This window comes from Odocoileus virginianus, chromosome 1, assembly GCF_023699985.2.
Source record: "Odocoileus virginianus isolate 20LAN1187 ecotype Illinois chromosome 1, Ovbor_1.2, whole genome shotgun sequence".
Taxonomy (NCBI): Eukaryota; Metazoa; Chordata; class Mammalia; order Artiodactyla; family Cervidae; genus Odocoileus; species Odocoileus virginianus.
In genome coordinates, this window is record NC_069674.1 from 31,440,666 (window position 1) to 31,463,251 (window position 22,586).

Genomic DNA, 22,586 nt, shown 5'->3' on the forward strand with positions numbered 1-22,586 from the left:
AGCTCATGGGGTCGCAAAGAGTTGGACATGACTGAGTGACTGAACTGAACTGAAATTTTCATAAAATTGCAAACTTTAAAAATGGAAAACAACAACAACCCCAAAGTATGCATGCAAATTTTATTCAGGTCCAACTTCCTAAATATGATGCATAATTTTCCTTAGTCCACTTATAATATTAAAGACATAGTTCTGGTAGTTATATGAAAATGAGATAGGGGGCTGTTGTAGATCAAATGTTTGTGCCCCACTCCCAATTTGTATGCAGAAGCCCTACCCTCAATGTGATAGTATTTGAAGATGGAGCCTTTGGAAGTCATTAGGGCTGGATGGGGTCATGAGGATGGGGTCCTCACAATGTGATAGATTCCTTATACACAAAGATAGCAGAGAGTTTGCCCTCTTACTCTCATCACCATGTGAGGACAGTCATCTACAAACCAGGAAGCGAGGTTCAACAAGAACCCAACCATTCCAGCACCCTGATCTTGGACTTCCAGGCTCCAGATTATTAGAAAATAAATTTGTTGTTTAAGGTACCCAATGTCTGATACTTTATTATATAGCCCATGTTGACTAAGAAAGACAGCCAAAGTTCTTAGAGTGATTCATGTGGCCATGAAATATGTCACAATATTAGACATACTACAATGCATTTCTTCCAGAACTGTATATATTTTAGCAAGGGAAAACACCAAAGAACATTAGAAAAATACTGTCTCACTGCCTGTTGGATGTCTTACTTCTTAAATAGCATTTAAAATTACCATCAAAGTGTTTGGTTTTTTTTTTTTTTTAATTACAAGAAACATGGCTTTCTACTGTGTTGTTGGCTACATTATGGTGTTGGTTACAAGTGCCCTTTAGCTGTGGTCAGAATAGCTTTGGTCAGTTACGGGATTCACATTCCTGCTTCATTAGGTGATCCTATGACAGAAAGATAGAAGCAGTATTTTCAAATGCAAGCTAGTCTGCCAGTTAATTGTCTGTAGTGTCAAGGTTTATAAGAAACAATTCATACAGAGAATAAGATTGGCTTGGTTCTGTAAACTACTGAAAACTGTGAAACTTGGAACTTGGTTTTGCTTGTACTGAAAGCATGTTTAACTCTTCATTTGAATCCTGAAGGTTGACCTGATGTAGAGTGTGTGGAAGCTAATATTACCAACTTAATATTAAATCAACCTTGGTTAAAATTTTAAGAAACACAGATCACAAATCCCAATGATAATTAATGAGAAAATTTGAAAGGAGATATGAGAATTCAAAGCACTGGTCATGATACTGGAGTCAAGATAAAGGAATGGATCATATTTAATTACAAGTTATCATAAAGTCATAAACAACATAAAAAGCACTAGTAGGTGGAGGTAAGGTTCAACTTCACTAAAATTTCTTTAACCTATGTATCCTTTTATCCTGAAATGACTTCTCTCTAGCTTGCTTACTAAGCAGGATGCCAGGTAGCGACGACTCCTTGAGGGTGTCTACGTAGGAGAGGCTTGAGCCTCAGCTTACATGAGTCTACACAGAAATCACATGTCCTTCTGTGATAGGAGAGGGTGGGAAGCCATGAGGGGTACCTCTGAGTCCATCATCCACTCACCTCCCAAGATCTCTTGGAAGGCTGCCAAGACAGAGGGAAATTTTCTCTAGACTCTTATTTTTGGAGTTTGAACAAAGGAAGTGATTTTTGCCACAAATCCAGTTTTTAAAACACCATAGAAATTCTTATTCTTTCACATGCCTGCTTGACTAAACAGACTCAGAACCGGACATATTCTGGATAGTAGAAGGAAAGAGTCAATGACATAAGAATGTCATCTTTACAGGTTGATGCATTTTCTTGCTGTGGATAGTGTGGCAGATGAAAAACTGCAAGTAGGTTAATCTGAGACTATTTGATTCTTTTTAAAAATACTTATTTTTTTGATGTATAGTTGACTTACAATGTTGTATTTTGCTGTACAGCAAAGTGATTCATTTATATATATATTCTTTTTCATATTCTTTTCATATGGTTTATCAAAGGATATGAAGTACAGTTCCCTGTGCTATAGACCTTGTTGTTTATCCATTCAATATATAATAGTTTGCATCTACTGATCCTGAACATCCTTCTCCTATCCCCCTCCCCTTGACAACCTATTATCTATATCTGAGTTTATTCTGTTTCATAGATAAGTTCTTTTGCTCCATCTTTTAGATTTCACATATAAGTGATAACATATGGCATTTGTCTTTCTGACTAACTTCACTCAAAGTGATAGTCTCTATGTCCATTTGTGCTTGCATGCTAAATCCCTTTAGTCATGTCTGATTCTTTGCAACCCTATGGACTGTAAACTGTCAGGCTCCTCTGACCATGGGATTCTCCAGGCAAGAAAATATTGTAATGGATTGCCATGTCCTCCTGCAGGGAATCTTTATGATCCAGGGATCTTCCTGACCCAGGGATCAAAGGAGAAGGTCTCTTACCTTCCTGCATTGGCAGGTGAGTTCTTTACCACTAGCGCCACCTAGGAAGACCCTAGGTCCATTCATGTTGTTGCAAATGGCACATTATTTAATTTTTTATGGCTAATATTCCATTGTGTATATGTACCACATCTTTTTTATCCATTTATCTGTTGATGGACATTTAGGTTGCTTCTGTGTTTTGGCTATTGTAAATAGTGTTTCTATGAATATGGAAGTGCATGTATCTTTTCAAATTATAGTTTGTCTGGGTTTATGCCCAGGAATGGGATTGCTAGATCATATGGCAACTCTACTTGTAGTTTTTTTGAGGAACCTCCACACTGTTTTCCAAAGCGGCTGTGCCAATTTACATTCCCACCAACAGTGTAGAAGGGCTTCCTTTTCTCCACAGCTTCTCCAGCATTTGTTATTTGTAGACTTTTTAATGATGGCCATTCTGACCTGTGGGAGTGGTACTTCATTGCAGTTTTGATTTGCATTTTTCTAATTGTTAGTGATAATGAGCATATTTTCATGTGCCTCTTGGCCATATCTATGTCTTCTTTGGAGAAATGTCTATTTAGGTCTTCTGCCCCTTATTTGACTGGGTTGTTTGTTTTTTGTTATTAAGCTGAATGAGTTGTTTCAAAATTTTGGAAATTAAGCCCTTACCAGTCACATCATTTGCAAATATTTTCTCTTAGTCCCTAAGGTTATCTTCTCATTTTGTCTATGTTTTTCTTTACTATGCAAAAGCTTATACAATTCATTAGGTCCCATCTGTTTATGTTTGCTTTTATTTCTATTTCCATGAGAGACTGACCTAAGAAAACATTGGTATGATTTGAGTCCAAGAATATTTCGCCTATGTTCTTGTCTGGGACTTTTATGGTACCATGCCATATATTTAAGTCTGTAAGCCATTTTAAGTTTATTTTGTGTATGGTGTGAGGGTGTGTTCTAACTTCTTTGGTTTACATGTGACTGTCCACCTTTTCCAACACCACTTGCTGAAGAGACTGTCTTTTCCCCATTATATATCCTTGCCGCCTCTGTTGAAGATTAATTGACTCTAGGTGTATGGATTTGTTTCCGGGCTCTCTATTCTGTCCCATTGATCCATATGTCTGTTTTTGTGCCAGTACCTCATTGTTTTGATTATTGTAGCTTTGGAGTATTATCAGAAATCTGAGAAGGTTATGCTTCCTGCTTTGTTCTTTTTTCTCAGAATTTCTTTGACAATTCTGGGTCTTTATTGTTCCATATAAATATTAGGATTATTTGTTTTAGTTCTGTGGAAAATATTGTAGGTGATTTGATAGTGATTGCATTAAATCTGTATACTGTTTTGGGTAATATGGCATTTTAACTGTATTCTTCCAATCCAAAGGCATTGGATTTCTTTGCATTTCTTTAAATCATCTTTAATTGCCTTTATTAATGTTTTATAATTCTCTGCGTATAAGTCTTTCACCTCCTTGATCAGGTTTATTCCTAAGTATTTTGTTTGCTTTGATGCAATTTTAAAAGGAGTTTCTTTAACATTCCTTTTCTGATATTGCATTGTTAGTGTAAATAAATGCAACCTATTTATGTTAATTGTGTATCCTGCTACCTTGCTGAATTTATCAGTTCTAAGTAGTTTTTCTGTGGAGTCTTTAGGGTTTTCTATATGCAGTGTCATGTCATCAGCATATAATGACAATTTTACCTCTTCCTTACCAATCTGAATACTTTTTACTTCTTGAATAAACTACAGATAATGCAAATTTTTAACTCTTATAGTCATTAATTTAATTTATATTTGTTAAATTTACCATTCTTTCTCCAGAGTAGAATTTAAACTTAAACCGTGAGCTAAGAAAGGCACAGCACCTTTGATTAATGCAGAAAAACATTATAAAGATTTCCCCACCTGTCTACAATTTCTATGACAGCTTCTCATCAAAGTGATGAAGTATTTGCATCCATTATCAAGCAAACAACCTGAACCCCCTGCCTTGAGATAGATGCCATAAAAAGTAATTACTATTTCAAAGGGTTTAGAAATCCCACAGACCGATTTTTGCTTTATAAGAAATTCTACTTCAACATCATAAGGCAAAGTAACTGACAAAGTGATTATAGAAAACAGCTAGCATTCAGAAAGTCTGATCAGAGTTCTGTACCTGCTCACATCTTTGGTCTGATGTCTGTTTTGAATCCTCTGTGGTCTACCTTCTTCCTTCCATCCGCTGAACGTCCCACAGTGAAGTCCTCTGGGGGACAAACTTTTCTTTCAGATGCTTTTCCTTTCTCCACCCATTACCAGGAGCAAAATCATCAATAATACATAAATTGGGATCCTGAGTCTACCTGAAATGAAGAGAAATGTAGTCTTTCCAGGAACCAAAGAAATTCTAGGTTTGCATGGGTTTGAGAAGGAAAGATACCGAGGATTCCATTGTCAAAGGAGGCTTAGAAATCAGTGCAAAGCAGCTGGCATGGCACCAAGTATTGTTAAACCTCTCCATGTGCTCAGAAGTAAACCAGGAAGAAAGGGGGGAAAGTGAAAGTTTCTCAGTCGTGTCCGACTCTTTGCAACCCCATGGATTATACAGTCCATGGAATTCTCCAGCCCAGAATACTGGAGTGGGTAGCCTTTCCCTTCTCCAGGGGATCTTCCCAGGGATCAAACCCAGGTCTACCCGCATTGCAGGTGGGTTCTTTACCAGCTGAGCCACAAGGGAAGCCCAAGAAAGGATAACAATTGGGAAATATCAACCAAAGGTGCGAAATGAAGGAGCTGTAGCGTTAAGGAATCTTACTGATTTAATAGTCTGTAATTCATGTTCTTTTCCATTGTAGAACTTTAGCATTAAGGTAGGTTGGGAGGGAGCTCAATCCTATGTGTAGCAAGTTTACAGTTTTCTAGGTTATTATTTGCAAGTCATTTAAACTTTTTGTACAGGTCATTAAGAGAAAGACCCTGGCCTAGAAAGAGAAAACTCATATAAATCAAAATGCCATTGACCAAAAGTGAAAGAAAGAAACTAACAAGAAAGAAGTATGTAAAGGCCTGGGAATATAAGAGATAGGTAAATTTGGGATTAATGAGTCAGGATTACAGTTAATACTTAGCAAATGTTTATTTAACACTAGTATTTGCTCAAAATGTTATGCTTATTATCTCACTTAATAGAGAGGTAAAGTAGTCACCTCAAGCATGCACAGATACTTATTACACTTGGAGACTGAAGTGAAAACTCGATTCTCTGTCTCCAGGGCCAATGGCCTAGTGTTTTTAACTCTGCACATATTCATAATCTGGAGCCTTAAAGTCTCCCAAACTGATGGCCTGATTTTAATTGTTCAAATGATCCACAGCAGTTGCTATTAGATGCAGTTGATTAAGGAGAATTTCACAAGTAGCCAGTTAATGCAAATGAATTAAGAGGTGACTTGTCACTCGCAGAGAACAGAGACCCTGTCTCTTGGGTACCCCCTGGCACTGGAGAACTATGTCCTTGGGCTCTTCCCTCTTAAGGGTCTGTGTTTTTTGAAGGGGAAGGAAATGCTGGAATGAGGACTATTGCCACCACAGGGTCAGCAAGCAAGTCTGTCCTCTGGGAAGAACAGGTCTAATGGTGAAGGCAGCAGCCCAAGATAATAAAAAAAACCCTGGGGGAATAAAAACAGGAAAGAAGTTATCTGGAGACAGTTGACAGGAAAATATTAGCGCACTTGCAAGAAAGAAATCCATCAGTATAAAGTAAAAACTGAGGAACCTCTGGGAAATAGAGAAAATGCTGGAGAAGTCAAGGGTTTATTCTATTTTCTTCCTCCTTGGTCTCCAGGTAACTGTTATATGGCACAAGCATATTTTATGGGATGAGATGTTAGAACACTGCTTTCCTACATGTAAAAGAACTAGCCATCCTCTGCCCCTGGAAATGGAAATGTTTGGTCACTACAGTTATCGTTAGTTACTAAATGGCCCCCCTTCATTTAAAATGTAGCAATCAAAATTCAGAAAGTGGTTAAAAGTTGATGTCTCTCCCAACCCCCAGAATCTGGTCAGATTCTTCTCACCCAGAATTTCTGTTCTTCCTCCCACTTTGCTGGCCCAAGGGTGACCCCTGACCCTTCTAGGGTTGGAGCTGGAGAGAAGAGGAGACTTAAGAGGAGCGAGAGTTCTCTGAGCTTGGATGCTCTGTGCTACCTGGAGCATAATGTTCTTCATAGCCCCTAGCAATCTAGCAATACCGCCCTCCAACTTCTCACTGCAACCCTTTTGGAAAGGACCTAGGATGCCTCCAAGGTCAAGTTTTCTTACCAATGGTCCACATGACACCCAAGGGAGACACTCACCACTCATCAGCCCCAGTGAACTCCAGGGTGGCTGGTGGGTCCTTCAGCTTGCCTGTCACACATGCCCAGCCAAACGATCATCCCAAAGATTTCTCAAGAGAGAGTCAGATACAAGTCCACTGTGTCCTTCAACCTTGGAGGACACATAGAGAACTCTCCTGGTGGTTCAGTTATAGATCAGGCTTAAGGAAAGGGGCAGGCATCTCTCAGAACTTGCCCTTGTAGAGGGCCTGGGCTGTTAGTACAACTCTCTAAAGAAATTCTCCTGAGAAATTACACTTCAATCTCCTCTACCCTTTTATTTTCCTGATAAGGATGAGGAATGTTAAGGATTGTCTACTAGTTCTCAGTCTCTTTCTTTTTAATCTCTGTCCAGCACTTCAATTTAGAATAGGTACTTGTTGTTTTGCAGCAAAACTTCCATTCCACCATCCTGTTACATCCTGCCTATGTTGTATATTTGGTATTTTCCATTTTTACATATAACCCAAGTTTTCCAGACCTCATTAGATTGGGAGTATAAAATAAATTTGCAGACTATTTTTATGCCCAAATTATGATGGTAAAAGTTCCAGCTGGTTGGATGACTAGTAATTTGTGCATGTCCAAGTGTTCCCAAGTTATTTCAGGGAATTCACCAAAAGGATGCCACTCACATACCCACAAGCCAGTCTGTAACTGCATGGTGTCTGGTTTTCCCTTCCTTTCCTACCCTGGTTTATAATTTTCCATGTACTCTCCCTGCAGATTTGAGGGGTGTCAGATCCTTGCTGGTTTCTAAAGCGGGGTGGGGAGGGGAATGGCCTCTTCTCCAACTGCATGCCACATTTGGTCCACAAGACATTAAAATCGTTCTTCTTTCCCAGAAATTAACTTTTGGCCATCTCCTTCAGCCCATCAATCCTTTCTCTAGTCACTCCTAAAAAAATAAAAATAAAAAATAGTGCCATTATTTTTGTGAATGCCACTTTTCTGACTTTGAGTGTATAACCCAATCTAAAGTTATAAAATAATAATAGCTCCCATCCTTAACTTTCCGCTAGCCACAGATACCAACACCCCTAGATTCCTTCCTTCTCTCATCTGCTGCCCAAGTCTGAAACACAAGCCTCCATGCCTAGTAGTGCATGGAAGGTAAGGGGAGTAACCCATGGGCTTCTTCTGGCTAAGGATGTCCAATATTATTTTTCACATACTTCCAAATTCAAGAACCACTCAGAAAAAAAGTAAAGCAGATGACAACACATATAGTCTGCTGCTAATGGAGGGGAACACATAAATTTGTACAAGTACAAATGCAAAGAATAACTCCAGAAAAACCCACAAGAGACTATAACAGTGGTTGCCTCCAGGGTGGGAACTTGGTGACTGGGGATCAGAGGAGAAGACTTAACCTCTCACTCTGTTTCATTTGGTACCTTTTGAATGTTTTACATGCATATGTCTTCTTTATTCAAACTGCGGTTTTCAAACTCTTTTCCCTTCTGGGTAGGCTTTTGTAACCACTGTATCTAATCAAGTATGACAGAAGTGATACCCTGTGACTTCTGAAACTGTCATAAAAAAATGAAGCAACTAAAGAAAAAAATGACGTTTTCAAGATTACTTCATAAAAATATTTTCCTTCAGAAATATTTTCTCTATTGAAAAAGTATCTGCAATGAAAAAGCAGATGAAAATTCTTCCCTTTCCTGTGTGTGATGATATTTTTCAAAGCAAAAATATTCTTTTCTAAAAAGCACTGCTGTACAGTTTCCCCTCTTGTCCAGTGTTCTGACAAGATATAAACTCCTTTGGTTTAAGTCTCCATGCCATTGAGGAATGTAGACAGTGAGAGTTTGCAAACAGTAGCTGACTCATTTACTTGTATTTAGTGTAATATGGATTCCACATCCCCTCCCACCAATGTCCTTTCAAATGGGCACATATCAAAAGTTTCAAAAGAAGCAGAGACTTTAGTATTATTATCTCATGTATTTTTAATTGAGTGATTCTAAACTTATGAATAGTGTATCTAGAATGTGCTTTTACTTTCAGCAAATAAATGTATCACTTGTTATTTGTTCTCAGGTTCTGTCTACACAATAGTACAAAAAAGAGGTTTATAAGGAAAAATGGACACCATGATTCATTGTCCTTATGACACTCAAATGTTCTTCCTAACAGTGAAATGTTTTTCTCAGATCCATACCAACTGGAGGGCTTCCTTGTTGGCTCAGACGGTAAAGAATCTGCCTGCAATGCAGGAGAGCTGGGTTCAATCACTGGGTTGGGAAGATCCCTTGGAGAAGGAAATGGCAAACCACTGCATTATTCTTGCCTGGAGAATCCCTTGGACAGAGGAGCCTAGCAGGCTATAGTCCTCAGGGTGTCAAAGAGTCAGACACGACTGAGTGACTAACACTTTCACTTTCATACCAATTGGAAGAAAGCAGGGAGCAGGAGAGATAAGGACTGTAATTAGGGGGGCGATATACACAAGCAGAGTGTGTGGATGATAAGAAGACTCAGTAACAAAATCATCTGAACTCCAGTAAGGTCCTGAGGGTTAACAGGACCCTTTTCTTTGAGACTCTTTCCCCACTGACTCCTTCTCCTCAACTTGGAAATATGCTCAAGTCTCTTCCACCTTAAACTCTCTTTACACACACACACACACACACACACACACACACCCTTACAACACTCCCAGAGACACACACAGACCAGGATGTACACACAGATACGTACAGACATAGCCGCACATAGGGATAGACAGACACAGGGTCACACACATTGTCATACACACACACAGGCATACCACCCAGAGTGACCACCTCACACACACACACACACACCATTTCTAGGTACTCCATTCTCCCAGCTCCCACCTCTTGCTCTTCGGCTGTGAAAGTCAAGCCTTTTAAGAAGGATCTATACGTGCTACCCCGATTTCTCATCTCCCTGTCCTTCCTTTTCTCTCTGCAGTCTGCTCCTAGATCCCCCACATCATTAAATCACTTTCTCAGGTCACCATTGATTTCCTTATGGCCAAACCCCATGATGGTGACCCCCTCCAGTACTTTTGCCTGGGAAATCCCATGGTCAGAGGAGCCTGGCAGGCCATAGTTCATGGGGTTGCAAAAGAATTGGACACAACTTAGCAGCTAAAGAAATCCCATGCATACATTTCAGTCCTTAGTTTCTCCAATCTCTCCTAGCATCTGACACTGTTTAATGATTCCTTGCTGAAAAACACTTGTCAGTTGAGTTTTGTGAAACTATTTTGTCCTTATTTTCTTTTATCTTTCTGACTACTCCTCATTTATTTAACAGTTTTATTATTTTTAAATTATCATTTGTTCCATAGATTTTACATATCAGGAACTACAGCTTCTTCTTTCACCGAGCTTATGGACAATTGGGGAAGAAAGGCAATAAAATCAGCAAATATTATAAAAATCCATAAATGTCATGAATGGAGAGCAGGATGATGGGACGTGGCATGGGCATCTGAAAACAGTGGCTAAAATTGATTGAATTTCCCACTGGGAAAACAATGATGCAGTATCTTATTTAACCTTCAGTATAAGTTATGTACAATCTTCATTCTTTAGAGGGGGAAACTGAGGTCTAGAGGTATTAAATAATTTGTAGCCTATTAGATAAGTTGAGGAGGCAGAATTAAACCCTGAAGTCCAAAGAATGCTTATTCTATTCCACCATACTCCGTCTAGGAAGAATGAATGGATCCTGGGGAACCTGCCAAACAATTTATTCTGTTTTAGGGAGATGGGATAACCGTCTTCCTGCCTGTATTACACACTACCTTACCACACCCTCCCCCACTTTAGCATGGCAGACCAGATCTTTGCTACTTTTTAAACAGCCCCAAGGAGCCTTCCCCATTCATCTTTCACCACTTCTGTTTTTTTCTCTTGTCCTCTTCACCCTTACCTCAGCCCCACCACTATATTCTCAAAGAATATTTAATGTTATGGTCATAAAAATTTTTATGACATTGTCTTATTTTCCTTAAAGTCAAATAATATGCCTATTATCACAATCTGAAAGACCACATATATGTGCATAAAAAAGACTGAAAGGATAGTCATAAAAATCTTATCAGTAGTGATTTCAGAAAGCTTTTATTATAAGTGGTTTTTATGTTCTTGTTTATGGTTTCTGGGTTTTCCAAGAGATCATTGATAAAAAATGTATTTTAATAATAAAAATTGAACAAAATGTTTGGAATAGCTATTACACCAAAGTACCTTTCATAGCATAGTTATCAAATCCTCTGCAATTTGCTATAAAACAGAAAACAAAGGAGGCAGTTGCATTCATAGCCATATTATTAAGGTTGGCTACACTACATGTATTATGTATGTGATGACTTAAGGTAAAAAAATGAAAAATGGATCCATTTTCATTTAGGTGGCAGCAGCTCCTCTGGCAGGCAGCATATGCAGGCATGGACTGAGCTGAAATCAGTCATTTTTTTCTACTTTCTAAGTTCTGTAGGAGTGAAAGCACAGTATGTATCTTAATGCTCTGTCTCCCAACAGGGGCTCTGGTATGTCTGTCTCAGCTGGAAGCAGCTCTTTGCACATGTCTCAGAATCATAATGAAAACAGTCTCTTCTGAAAGATAAATGGATCTAATATAGAGGTCATAAGCATAAAAGGGAAAAAAATGGTGTCATTAGCCATCTTGACCCCAACTGACTGAATCCCTCTTACCCTTACAACATCTTTTCTTCCTTCTTTAAACCTAATGCCATCTGGTTCAAAGATTTGGGGCTATTAGCATCATTAAAAGTAAACTTAGAAACTTGTAATTTACATACTTCAAGGGTTTTAAGGCCAATTGAGCTCTATAAAATATCCTGCAAGAAACCCAGATTTCCAAAATACATTAAGAGAGCAATGGTTTTGTTTCTGTCTTTGAATTTAGTTTTAACTGTAGCCTTTTTCTCTTGCTTGCTGTCTCCCTCAGACTGTCCTGAGCCTATACCCCAGGGTTCCTACATACCACTGTCTCCACTGCTTTTACTACCCATCCGTTAGTTTCCCATGAACTCTTTAAAATAAGGATCTCAGAATCACAAAATTTTAGAAGGGACCTTGAAAGTCTCTGTTCCGACTGTCTCTTTTCTGTAGATGAGGACACTGTAGTTCACAGAGATTAAGTGATAATTCGGATTATCAGGATTACAGCAATAACTCCCAGCAGAGAGAGACTCCTAATTGCCTGCATGCTGACTCCCTTGAGTCAGTAAATTCCTCCTAAGGCAAGGACTTCGAAAACAATGTGACAGGCTTAGAGCAAACTTCAATCTCAAGAAAGCCAGTGCTCTTTTCCCAAGACTCTCCAGAGTTTTCCTTGAAACTCAAGGTCTCTATGACATCAACAACTTAAATATAAACAACTGTTTAAGAGCTGATGACTACCTAGTTACTACATGCATCATCTCCAACCTTCTGAACAACCTTCAAAGTATCTATCAAAATTCCCCATTTTCTGATGAGGGGCCTGGATCATTGAGAGATGTGAGCAATTTGCCTAAGACCCTATAGCTGAACATAGCAGATCCAGGACTCAGACCCATGTCTCAAATACTTTTTGTGTGTGCTAGGTTGCTTCTCCTTCTATGATACCAGATCTTAAATCCAAGGACAAAGGGATTTATTTGTGCCTTTTTTAAAAAGACAGAACAAATATTTAAGGTTTGTAATAAAACATATGCATAGTATACCGCTCTTGTTTTTATTCATTCATTTATTCATTAGTTCAGCAAGTAGGCTTCGGAAACACAGGCATTAATACAACACTCCAGAAAGAATTCTAAAGTAATCATATTCCATACAGAAATCAAATACTCAGAGACTTTAATCACTTAATGCACTTAATAGGTTGTTCTGGGATATACACTTAAAAAGAAAATGCATTTAGAAGTTATTCTGAAGGTAGCAAAATAGTAGATGGTTGGAAAGCAAACAACTACACAAAGAAGGAAATGGTTTTGCCAGGTCAAGAGAAAGCAACATGATAATTATTTTCCAGTGTATGAAATGTTGTCATCCTGACAATGATGACCATTCTCCATTTCTAAATGAAATGAGACAAAAAGAAATATAAGAAAGCATAGAGGACTTACCTAAATGTGTTCAATAGTCTTTTGCGCATGTTTTAAAATTTTGGTTTAATTTATGGAAAAAAGATCATAAAATTTCCAGAATGGTGGACTCTAATCACACTAGAGTGTATAAACTGGTGGTTTACAAATGATAAATTATGATTTTCTGTATGTAAGGTGCATGTGAAGAGAAGAATGGGGGAGGAGAAATGACATTAAAATAGCTGACATCTCCAAAACTGTGTAGAATGAAGCATGTTAATATCACTATCCTGCAAAACACCTAGTTTTACCACTTCCCACCTGAAGTTATTCTAATTATTCCTGCAGAAGAGCCAGCCAATATTTCGATGACCATGTATATCTTGGTGGTCACAGCCTTGCCCCTCTCTGTCTCATCCACATGTGATTTGGAGCAGGTGTTATCTAAAGAGCTCCCTTCCCCCATCTTTCCTAATGCAAGAACTCGCAAGTTTTATAGATGTAAACACCACATGGGTAATCACTGGTGCTAACTCACAATCATGGGGCCCAAATAAAATTAAGGAGGTGAAGTAGGGAGGAGGAAAAAAAGGTCAGTAACATGTTTAGAAGGAATTCAGGAATGACACTTGAGCAACCTTTGTATCTCTCTTTTATTTATTAATGTTTTTATTGATGTACAGTTGTGAAATATGTTACAGGTGTACAATAGAGTGGTACAATTTTTAGAAATTATACTCCATTTATAGTTACTATAAAATTTTGACCATATTCCTTGTATTGTACAATATATCCTTACAAGGATAAGCTATAGCTTATACATAAAAATTTGTAGGCTTTATATCTTTTAAATTCCTGTGCAAAGTCAGTTGCTCTGCAGATTAGTACCTATTTATAGTGGTGTGAAGATAAGTGAGTGTATTATATACAGTATATATAATGCTTACAATAATGTCTGGCATTTGTTGTGGTTTAGTTGCTAGGTCGTGTCCCACTCTTTCTCTGTCCATGGCATTTCCCAAGCAAAAATATTGGAGTGGGGTGCCATTTCCTTCGCCAGAGGATCTTCCCAACCCAGGGATCGAATTGGGTTCTCCTGCATGCAGGCAGATCTCTTACCACTGCACCACCAGGGGGCACCCTGTAATGTCTGGCATAGAGTAAGCTGAATATTAACTATCATGACTGTTATAAATATGAGACTCCTGGCTCTTGTCTGAGGTTGAATTTCCTAGAAGCAGCCTCTGAGATCAGGATTCCTGAATCTCACTGAAGAATTGATGCTTTTGAACTGTGATGCTGGAGAAGACTCTTGAGAGTCCTTTGAACAGCAAGGAGATCAAACCAGTCAATCCTAAAGGAAATCAACCCTGAAAATTCACTGGAAGTACTTATGCTGAAGCTGAAGCTCTGATACTTTGGCCATCTGATGCGAAGAGCCGATTCATTGGAAAAGACTCTGATGCTGGGAAAGATTGAAGGCAGGAGGAGCAGGGGACGACAGAGGACAAGATGGTTGGATGGCATCACTGACTCAGTGGACATGAGCTTGAGCAAGCTCCAGGAAATAGTGAAGGACAGGGAAGCCTTGGATGCTGCAGTCCATGGGGTAGCAAAGAGTCAGACCTGACTGAGTGACTGAACAACAACTCCCTGGAGAAAGCAGCTAGGGAGGAAGGGAAGCAGGGGGAGGCAGCAAAAGAAGCCAAACTCTAGTAGACTTCAAAGTCCCAGTTCCTGCCTGAGCCTGTGAGGAGTTTTGGAGCATAAATGCTACCTCAGCCTTTGTCCTGCCTCAGGGCAAGAGAATTGGGGTTTCATACCCCCCACGTTGGAGTCATCAGGACATGTTTTACTGTCTTTACAAATAGCCCAGAGGCAGTCTTTGAAGGAGGTCCCAGTGACAAGCAGGTAGAAGCCCAACACAGAAAAACTAGGGGCTGACACATAGAACAGGTAAAAGGGACTCGGGAAATCTGGATAGAGCACTGACAGTATTCTTTCCAGTACTCCAGCGATACTGTACAGTCTCACCAGCATCTAGTGAGCCAGTTTTAATACTTGATTTATATTCAGTCATTCAAGTAGTGTCCTTGCAATACATGCACTCACTCTGGCAAACTTCTTTCCCTAGCTTTGCTCCCTGACACAAGGAAACTGATTGTTTCTACCAAAAGCCCCATTCTTATTTAAGTGTGCATGCATGCTAAGTCACTTCAGTTGTGTCTGACTCTTTGCAAACCTATGTACTGTATCTCACCAGGCTCCTCTGTCCATGGGATTCTCCAGGCAAAAATATGGGAGTGGGTTGCCATGCCCTCCTCCAGGGGCTCTTCCCTGGGCTCAACCCAGGGATTGAACCCATGTCTCTTAGGTCTCCAGCATTGCAGGCAGATTCTTTACCACTAATGCCACCTGGAAGTCGCAAGTTAAGTGTAGCTTTCAATAACAGTTGCTGCTCCTATAATTCAATAGCAAAGAAACAAATAGCCTGATTAAGAAATGGGCAAAGGACTTGAATAGATATTTCTCTGAAGAAGAAATACAAATGGCCAATAGGTATGTGAAAAAAGGTATTCAACATCATTAATCATCAGGGAAATGAAACTCAATACCACATTGAGATATCACTCCACACCTGTTAAAATGGCTATCATCAAAAAGCACAAAAGATAACAACTGTTGGCAAGGCCGTGGAGAAAAAGGAACCCTCATACACGCTGGTGTGGATGTAAATTGGTGCAGCCATTATGGCAAATCATATGGAGATTCCTCAACCAATTGAAGACAGAACTAATATAAGATCCAGCAATCTCCCTTCTGGATATAACGCCAAAAGAAATTGAAATCAGGATCAAGAAGAGATTTCTGAACTTCCTTGTTCTTTTCAGCATTACTCACGATAACCAAGACATGGAAGTAACTTAAATATCTATCAACAGGTGAATGGATAAAGAAGATGTGGTAAAGACATACAATGGAGTATTATTTATCCCTTAAAAAGAAGGAAATCCTGCTATTTGCAACAACATAGATGAACCTAGAGGGCATTATGCTAAGCGACACAAGTCAAAGAAAGAAAGACAAATTCTGCCTGTTACCACTTACATAAGGAATCTGAACTGACCAAACTTGTCAAGGCAGAGAGTGGAATGGCAGTTGCCAGACAGTAGGGGAAGGAGGTAATGGGGAGATATTAGTCAAAGAATACAAGTTTTGGTCCTGCAAGATAAATCAGTCCTAGGGATCCATTGTTTAGCTTAGAGCCTACAGTTAATAACATTGAGTCGAATACTTAGAAATTTGCTAAGAAGGTAGATCTTATGTTTTCATATCACTGAAAAATGATAATAATAATAAAGATGGCAAGAGGTGGTAGGTTTGTTAATGGCATTGATTGGGTTGATGATTTCAAAGATACATACTTATCTCCAGACTCATCAAATTGTGTACATTATACATGTGCAGCATGTCATTCAGACTTTAGTAAAGTGGTTAAGAAAAATAACAGTTAATCCTTTGGATAATATTAGTTGTTGGAGTCTCAGAGCAAGAGAAAGTTTAGAGAAGGAAAGGCAGGACAATTCAGTGAGATACAGCTGTGATACAAGGCAAGTGATGAATCTCTGTGGACAGTGCCAGGTACTTACTCTTTTCTGAGAGATACAGAAGGGAGGGGACTGAGTCTTGAAAAACGTTCTTACCACCTCTGTTCTCTAGTTCGGTGTACTTTCTGACATGAAAGTTTACACAAAGGAAGGACTTGGACCCCAAGTGTCCAAGATATTGAACATGTAGAAAAGCACACATTATAAGTGGGGTAATGACAGCCAAAGAGCCATCTATTGCTAAGCCTTCTGCTATCACAGAGGAAAAGAACTGACTGATTGAACTATGTGTATGCATGTGTGTGCGCTCAATCATGTCTGTCTATTAATGACCCCATGGACGAAAGCCCACCAGGCCCCTCTGTCCATTGGATTGTCCAGGCAAGAATACTGGAGTGGGTTGCCTTGGCCTCCTCCAGGGGATCTTTCCAACCCAGGGATCGAACCTGCATCTCTTATGGCTCCTGCACTAGCAGGCAGGTTCTTTACCACAAGGGCCACTTGGGAAGCCCAATTAAACTATCACAAAGCTAATTTTTCAAGTTCCAGATTATATACTTCCTTCCAACTCTCAATCTACCACTCATTTATTTTACTGGTTTTGCTTCTACAAAATCGCTTCCATGAGTAATTATATTGTGAAGAACATTTGACTTTTCAAAATCAATTCTTAAGTTAACTGTCCCCAGAGCATCTGAAAAATTGCCTATCTGATGAAAAAAAAAATTTTCATTTTTATGCTCCAATAACTCAAAATTGGCCACAGTGAATTTTTATCGAACATTTCAAAAGAGGGGAAAAAATCAGTTCTGGATCGAAAGTAAGATTAAGAAACTTAGAGCCCATGGGGGACAAGAAACTTAGAATGAAAGTGCTTTCTCAACCAGAGCACTCCTGTTGAGACATGATCATAAAATGTTCACAGTAATGGAGACAAAATCCTAACTGGCACAGCCTGAACAAAAGAAAAAAACCTTTATATTTTTGGAGGCATATCTGTTTGTCCAGGCATTTAAGCCTTTCTTTAGACAAACATGTCACTTTTTATTGCTCACCAAATATTGAATTGGTTGGATTAAATCTTTGAGTTTGATCTTGTTTTACAAAACATGAAACTATTTTCCTAGAGTTGAGTGAGCCCATGGATGAAAGGCATGTAACATTGTTATTACACTCATCTTTCAATGGAGCTGAGCTGACAGGCAGTATCTAATCCATTTCCCCATTGTGCTTAAATTTTAAAAAGAAAAACATTGAAAAGATTTAAAACCATCTGCAAACCTAATTAACATGAACTCTAAGGGATTGTCTCAATTCTATTGTTATCCTAGAATGCTATCATCCTAAGTTTTGTTTGAAATAAGCGGGCCATAGCTAGACTGAAAAGCCATTTTTGGTATTTGGAAATTCTCCTAGCTCTAGTAAAATTTGAGTTCAGTGTGAAGTGTGCTATTTTCACTAGCCAAGAAACTATTTATTAAACAGCTACTATGTAAAACTTACAGTGGCAGGTTAATATATCATAATCAGAGTACATTCAATTTTTTAAGGAATAATAGCATTTGTTGGGCAATTCAGAGAGTCATTCTGAAATGGGGAGAGGTAACAGGCTGTAGTTGAAATGCTAAAACAAATATATATGATGTAGTTGAAATATATATTTACACACATATGCTGCTATTTCATAGCTGTATGTGAAAGTGACAACTAGATGACTAGATAATTTTTTAAAAGTTCACAAGAAGAGATCCCACCACATTCACTGGGAACAATCATATCATTCCTCTAGGAAATCCTTTCCTAAAGAGATGGCATTGACTGGGACTTTAAAATGAGTAGCCAAAATGGTAGAGAGAAACCTAACTCCAGATAAATGTAGGTGATCTCGAAGCAGAGGAAAAGTGTGTTTTTCCCAAGATAAGAATGAAAGCAGGGTGTCAGAATAGCACTTTCTAGGGATGATGAGTGTGGTGCCCAAGGAAAAGCTCACGGGGTCTCAACCTAGGGCTGAGCAGGGAGGACAGAGATTTCTTGGCTTTTCAAAAAGCACAGAAGATGCAAAAAGCAAATCAGAGACTCAAAGGAGTCTCACTAGGAGTTAAGGAGACTGCATTTATTCACATGCATTTATTCAAATATGAGGGAGGCTCCATTGGGACTGCAGTTGTCTCAGCATGACAGGTATGAAGGCCAGTTCCCAAAGACCAGGATCACAGCTCAGTGGTGGCTATCAGATGTCATAGGATGGTTGAAGATCTAAGATTCCCTCACCTGGGTGATACTTTCAGTTCAGTTGCTCAGTCATGTCTGACTCTTTGTGACCCCATGGACTGCAGCATGCCAGGCCTCCCTGTCTATCACCAACTCCCAGAGTTTACTCAGACTCGTGTCCATTGAGTCAGCGATGCCATCTAACCATCTCATCCTCTGTTGTCCCCTTCTCCTCCCACCTTCAATCTTTCCCAGCACCAGGGTCTTCTCAAATGAGTCAGTTCTTCTCATCAAGTGGCCAAAGTTTTGGAGTTTCAGCTTCAACATTAGTTCTTCCAATGAATATTCAGGACTGATTTCCTTTAGGATGGACTGGTTGGAACTCCTTGCAGTCCAAGGGACTCTCACCAAGGGGTGATACTTTAGTCTCCCATTACTCAGATTAGAAGGTTTAAGGGGAGAAAGAGAAATGGAAATCAAGTCATTTCTTTGCACAATGAGTTTTGTGGCTATAAATCCATGTTGGCTGGACACAGTTATACAATGCAGATGTTGATTGCAGCCATGAGATTGAAAGATGCTTCCTTCTTGGAAGGAAAGCTATAACAAGCTGAATGCGCATGTGTGCTAAGTCGCTTCAGTCGTGTCTGACTCTGTGTGACCCCACAGACAGTAGCCTGTCAGGCTTCTCTCTCCATGGGATTCTCCAGGCAGTAATACTGGAGTGGGTTGTCATGGCCTCCTCCAGGGATAACAAACCTAGATAGCATATTACAAAGCAGAAACATCACTTTGCTGACAAAGATTCCATATAGTCATGTACAGGTGTGAGAGCTGGACCATAAAGAAGGCTGAGCATCACAGAATTAATGCTTTTAAATTGTGGTGGTGCTGGAGAAGACTCTTGAGAGTCCCTTGGACAGCAAGGAGATCAAACAAGGCAATCCTAAAGGAAGTCAACCCTGAATATTCATTGGAATGACTGATGCTAAAGCTGACGCTCCAACACTTAGGCCATCTGATGTGAAGAGCCGATTCATTGTAAAAGATCCTTATACTGGGAAAGATTGAAGGCGAAAGAAGGGGCCAGCAGAGGATGAGATGGTTAGATAGCATTACTGACTCAGTGAACATGAATCTGAGCAAACTCTGAGAGATAGTGAAGGACAGGGAAGCCTGGTGTGCTGCAGTTCATGGGGTCACAAAGAGCCAGTCACGACTCAGAGGTTGAACAACAACAGCGACCATTCAGTAATTCAATGGCATTTATTGGGCTAGAGTCTTGAAACACTGTTTTTAGGTGATAGCCATTATGTACAGTAAGTTCTAAGAAGCATATATTTTAATGACAAAATAAGCAGCCCTGTCCTCAAGCCAGTTTTAGCTAATAAAATAGAAAAGCATATAAAGAAGTGATTGTGTTACAGAGTAATATGTGTTTTAATGGTACATAAACATAGCTTCTCAGAGGGGTATATAGGAGAATCTCATTATGGAAGACTTGTAGAGTTTTTAAAAATTTTTTAAGAGTTGAACCAGAGAGGAAACATTTTATCAGACAGAGGAAACAACGGAGAATAAAAGCATGCATATACAGCAAAACATAGAGGGTTTTAAAAAAATACAGTTGACCCTTGAACAATACTTGTTTGGACTGCATGGGTCCACTTTCATGGAAATTATTTTTATTTTATTGATTTATTTATTTTTTGGCTGTGCTAGGTCTTGCTCTGGGTGGGCTTTCTCTAGTTGGAGCAAGCAGGGGCTACTCTCCAGTTGCAATGCACAGGCCTCTCATTGTTGTGGCTTTCTTTGTTGTGGAGAGTATGGGCTCAGTAGTCTTGGCATATGGGCTTCATTGCCCCACAGCACGTGGGATCTGGAGCAGGGATTCAACCCTTGTCACCTGCACTAGCAGGCAGATCCTTCACCACTGGACCACCAGGGAAGACCCCTACTTTCATGTGACTATTTTTCAAAACATATATTGGAAAAAAATTTTTGGAGATCTGAGACAATTTGAAAAAATTCACAGATGAAATTGGTAGTCTGGAAATATTAAAAAAGACATAAGAAAAACTATTCCATGAATGCAATACATATATATAGATAGATAGATAGATACTGGTTGAGTTTTACATAGGCTTAAGTTAGTGATATTTCATATAAGATTAATAATGTGTTGGTTTTCTTACTGTTTTGTAATTTTACTTTCAAAGAATTACATTACTGCATGGTATGCCTCACTCATAATTGGAGAAACTGTGTATCACCCTGTCAAGACAGGTAAGTGGTTTTTTAAGAAATACTACATTGCTGCCAATACTGTATTATGAATATGACTGCAATACTGTATGCCATGAAAATTTTACAAAAATTCATTTATTAGTATGTAGGCTAGGCTACCCTGAGGCAATTGTATTGATTACTCTAGGCTCCCATTAGCAATCATCCTGCTGCTTTTTTGTTATCAATGCATGAATTGTTATACCTGCAAAGATATATGAATTTCATTTTCACAGTTTTCATTATTGATGTCTTGTATTAGTAATACATATAATATCTACATATTTTGTATCATATATGACATTTACATAGGTACTGACAGACGATTCATCTTGTAAATAGATGACGTGAACATACAGTGTCAATAAATATTAATACAATTCAGTACTATGAATGTATTTCCTTTTCCCTATTATTTTCTTAGCAATGTTTTCTTTTCTCTTACTTACTTCATTGTAAGAATAGTGTATGATACATATAGGTACAAAATAAGTGTTAATAGACTGTCCATGTTCCAGTCAACAGGAGTCTATTAGTAGTTAAGTCTGGGGGGAGTCAAAAGTTATAAGCAGATTTTCAACTACTAGAAGCTCAGAACCCCAACCCCCATGTTGTTCAAGGGTCAACCATAAATGGTTTAGAATAGATATGGACTAGACTCCAATTGTGGAAAATATATTGAAAAGGTAGGCACAGACCAGAATTATGGAACTTTTTGCCTATCTAAAGTGTTCATTCTTTGTTTTTTGATTATGTTTGTGTTTTAATTAGGGAGATTCTAAGAAAATTTTAAATGATTGCTAATTATCAAATAGAGTATCTATTAATTTTAATTTCTGATGGCCTTTTGAAAAATATTTATCTATTTGGCTGCACTAGGTCTTCATTGCAACATGCAGGATCTTTAGTTGTGGCAGGGGAACTCTTAGCTGCAACATGTGGGATCTAGTTCCCTGATCAGGAATTGAAGCCTGCTACCCCCGCATTGAGGAGCTTCCCAAGTTGCTCACCAATAAAGACTCTGCTTGCAATGTAAGAGACTTGGTTAGATCCCTGGGTCAGTAAGATCCTCTGGGAGAAGGGCATGGCAACCCATGCCAGCACTCTTGCCTGGAGAATCCCAGGGACAGAGGAGCCTGGTGGGCTGCAATCCAGAGGGTCACACCGAGCCGGACGTGACAAGCAACTAAGCAGGAGCAGCAGCCCCTGAACTGGGAGCTGAGTTTCAGCTCCTGGCTCACCAGGGAAGTCCCCTGTGGCCTTTTAAACTACATCTTAGTTATCCTCCTGGTAAGGCAGGGCTCCCACCTGACGGTTATGGGAGGGCTGAATGTATAACAGCCAGCGCTGGACACAGTGAGGTCAAGGGCAGTCTGTCCTGTGTTCTGACAGCCTGGGGGAGCAGAATACTGCCACCTCGCAGGGTCAAGGTTGCATTCAGGAAGAGAGTGAACCAGCAGATGTGGTGGGGGAGGCAGGCTCTGTAGCATTAAGACACTGATGTGTCCCTGAGCTCTGCTGGGAGGATGTGATTGACTTGCTTGAATACTTCTGTGGGCTGGCAGAGAACT

At 39.3% G+C, this 22,586-nt stretch overlaps 1 long non-coding RNA gene across 1 annotated transcript in view; it reads left to right on the forward strand.

The window, feature by feature from the left end:
* LOC110136704 (uncharacterized) overlaps positions 1 to 21,015 on the forward strand; it is a 196,730-nt gene extending 175,715 nt beyond the window's left edge. Inside the window, exon 3 of the long non-coding RNA XR_011487299.1 lies at positions 20,949 to 21,015. This is a non-coding gene — a long non-coding RNA (uncharacterized lncRNA). The remainder of the gene's footprint in view (positions 1 to 20,948) is intronic.
* The last annotated feature ends 1,571 nt before the right edge of the window (positions 21,016 to 22,586 follow it).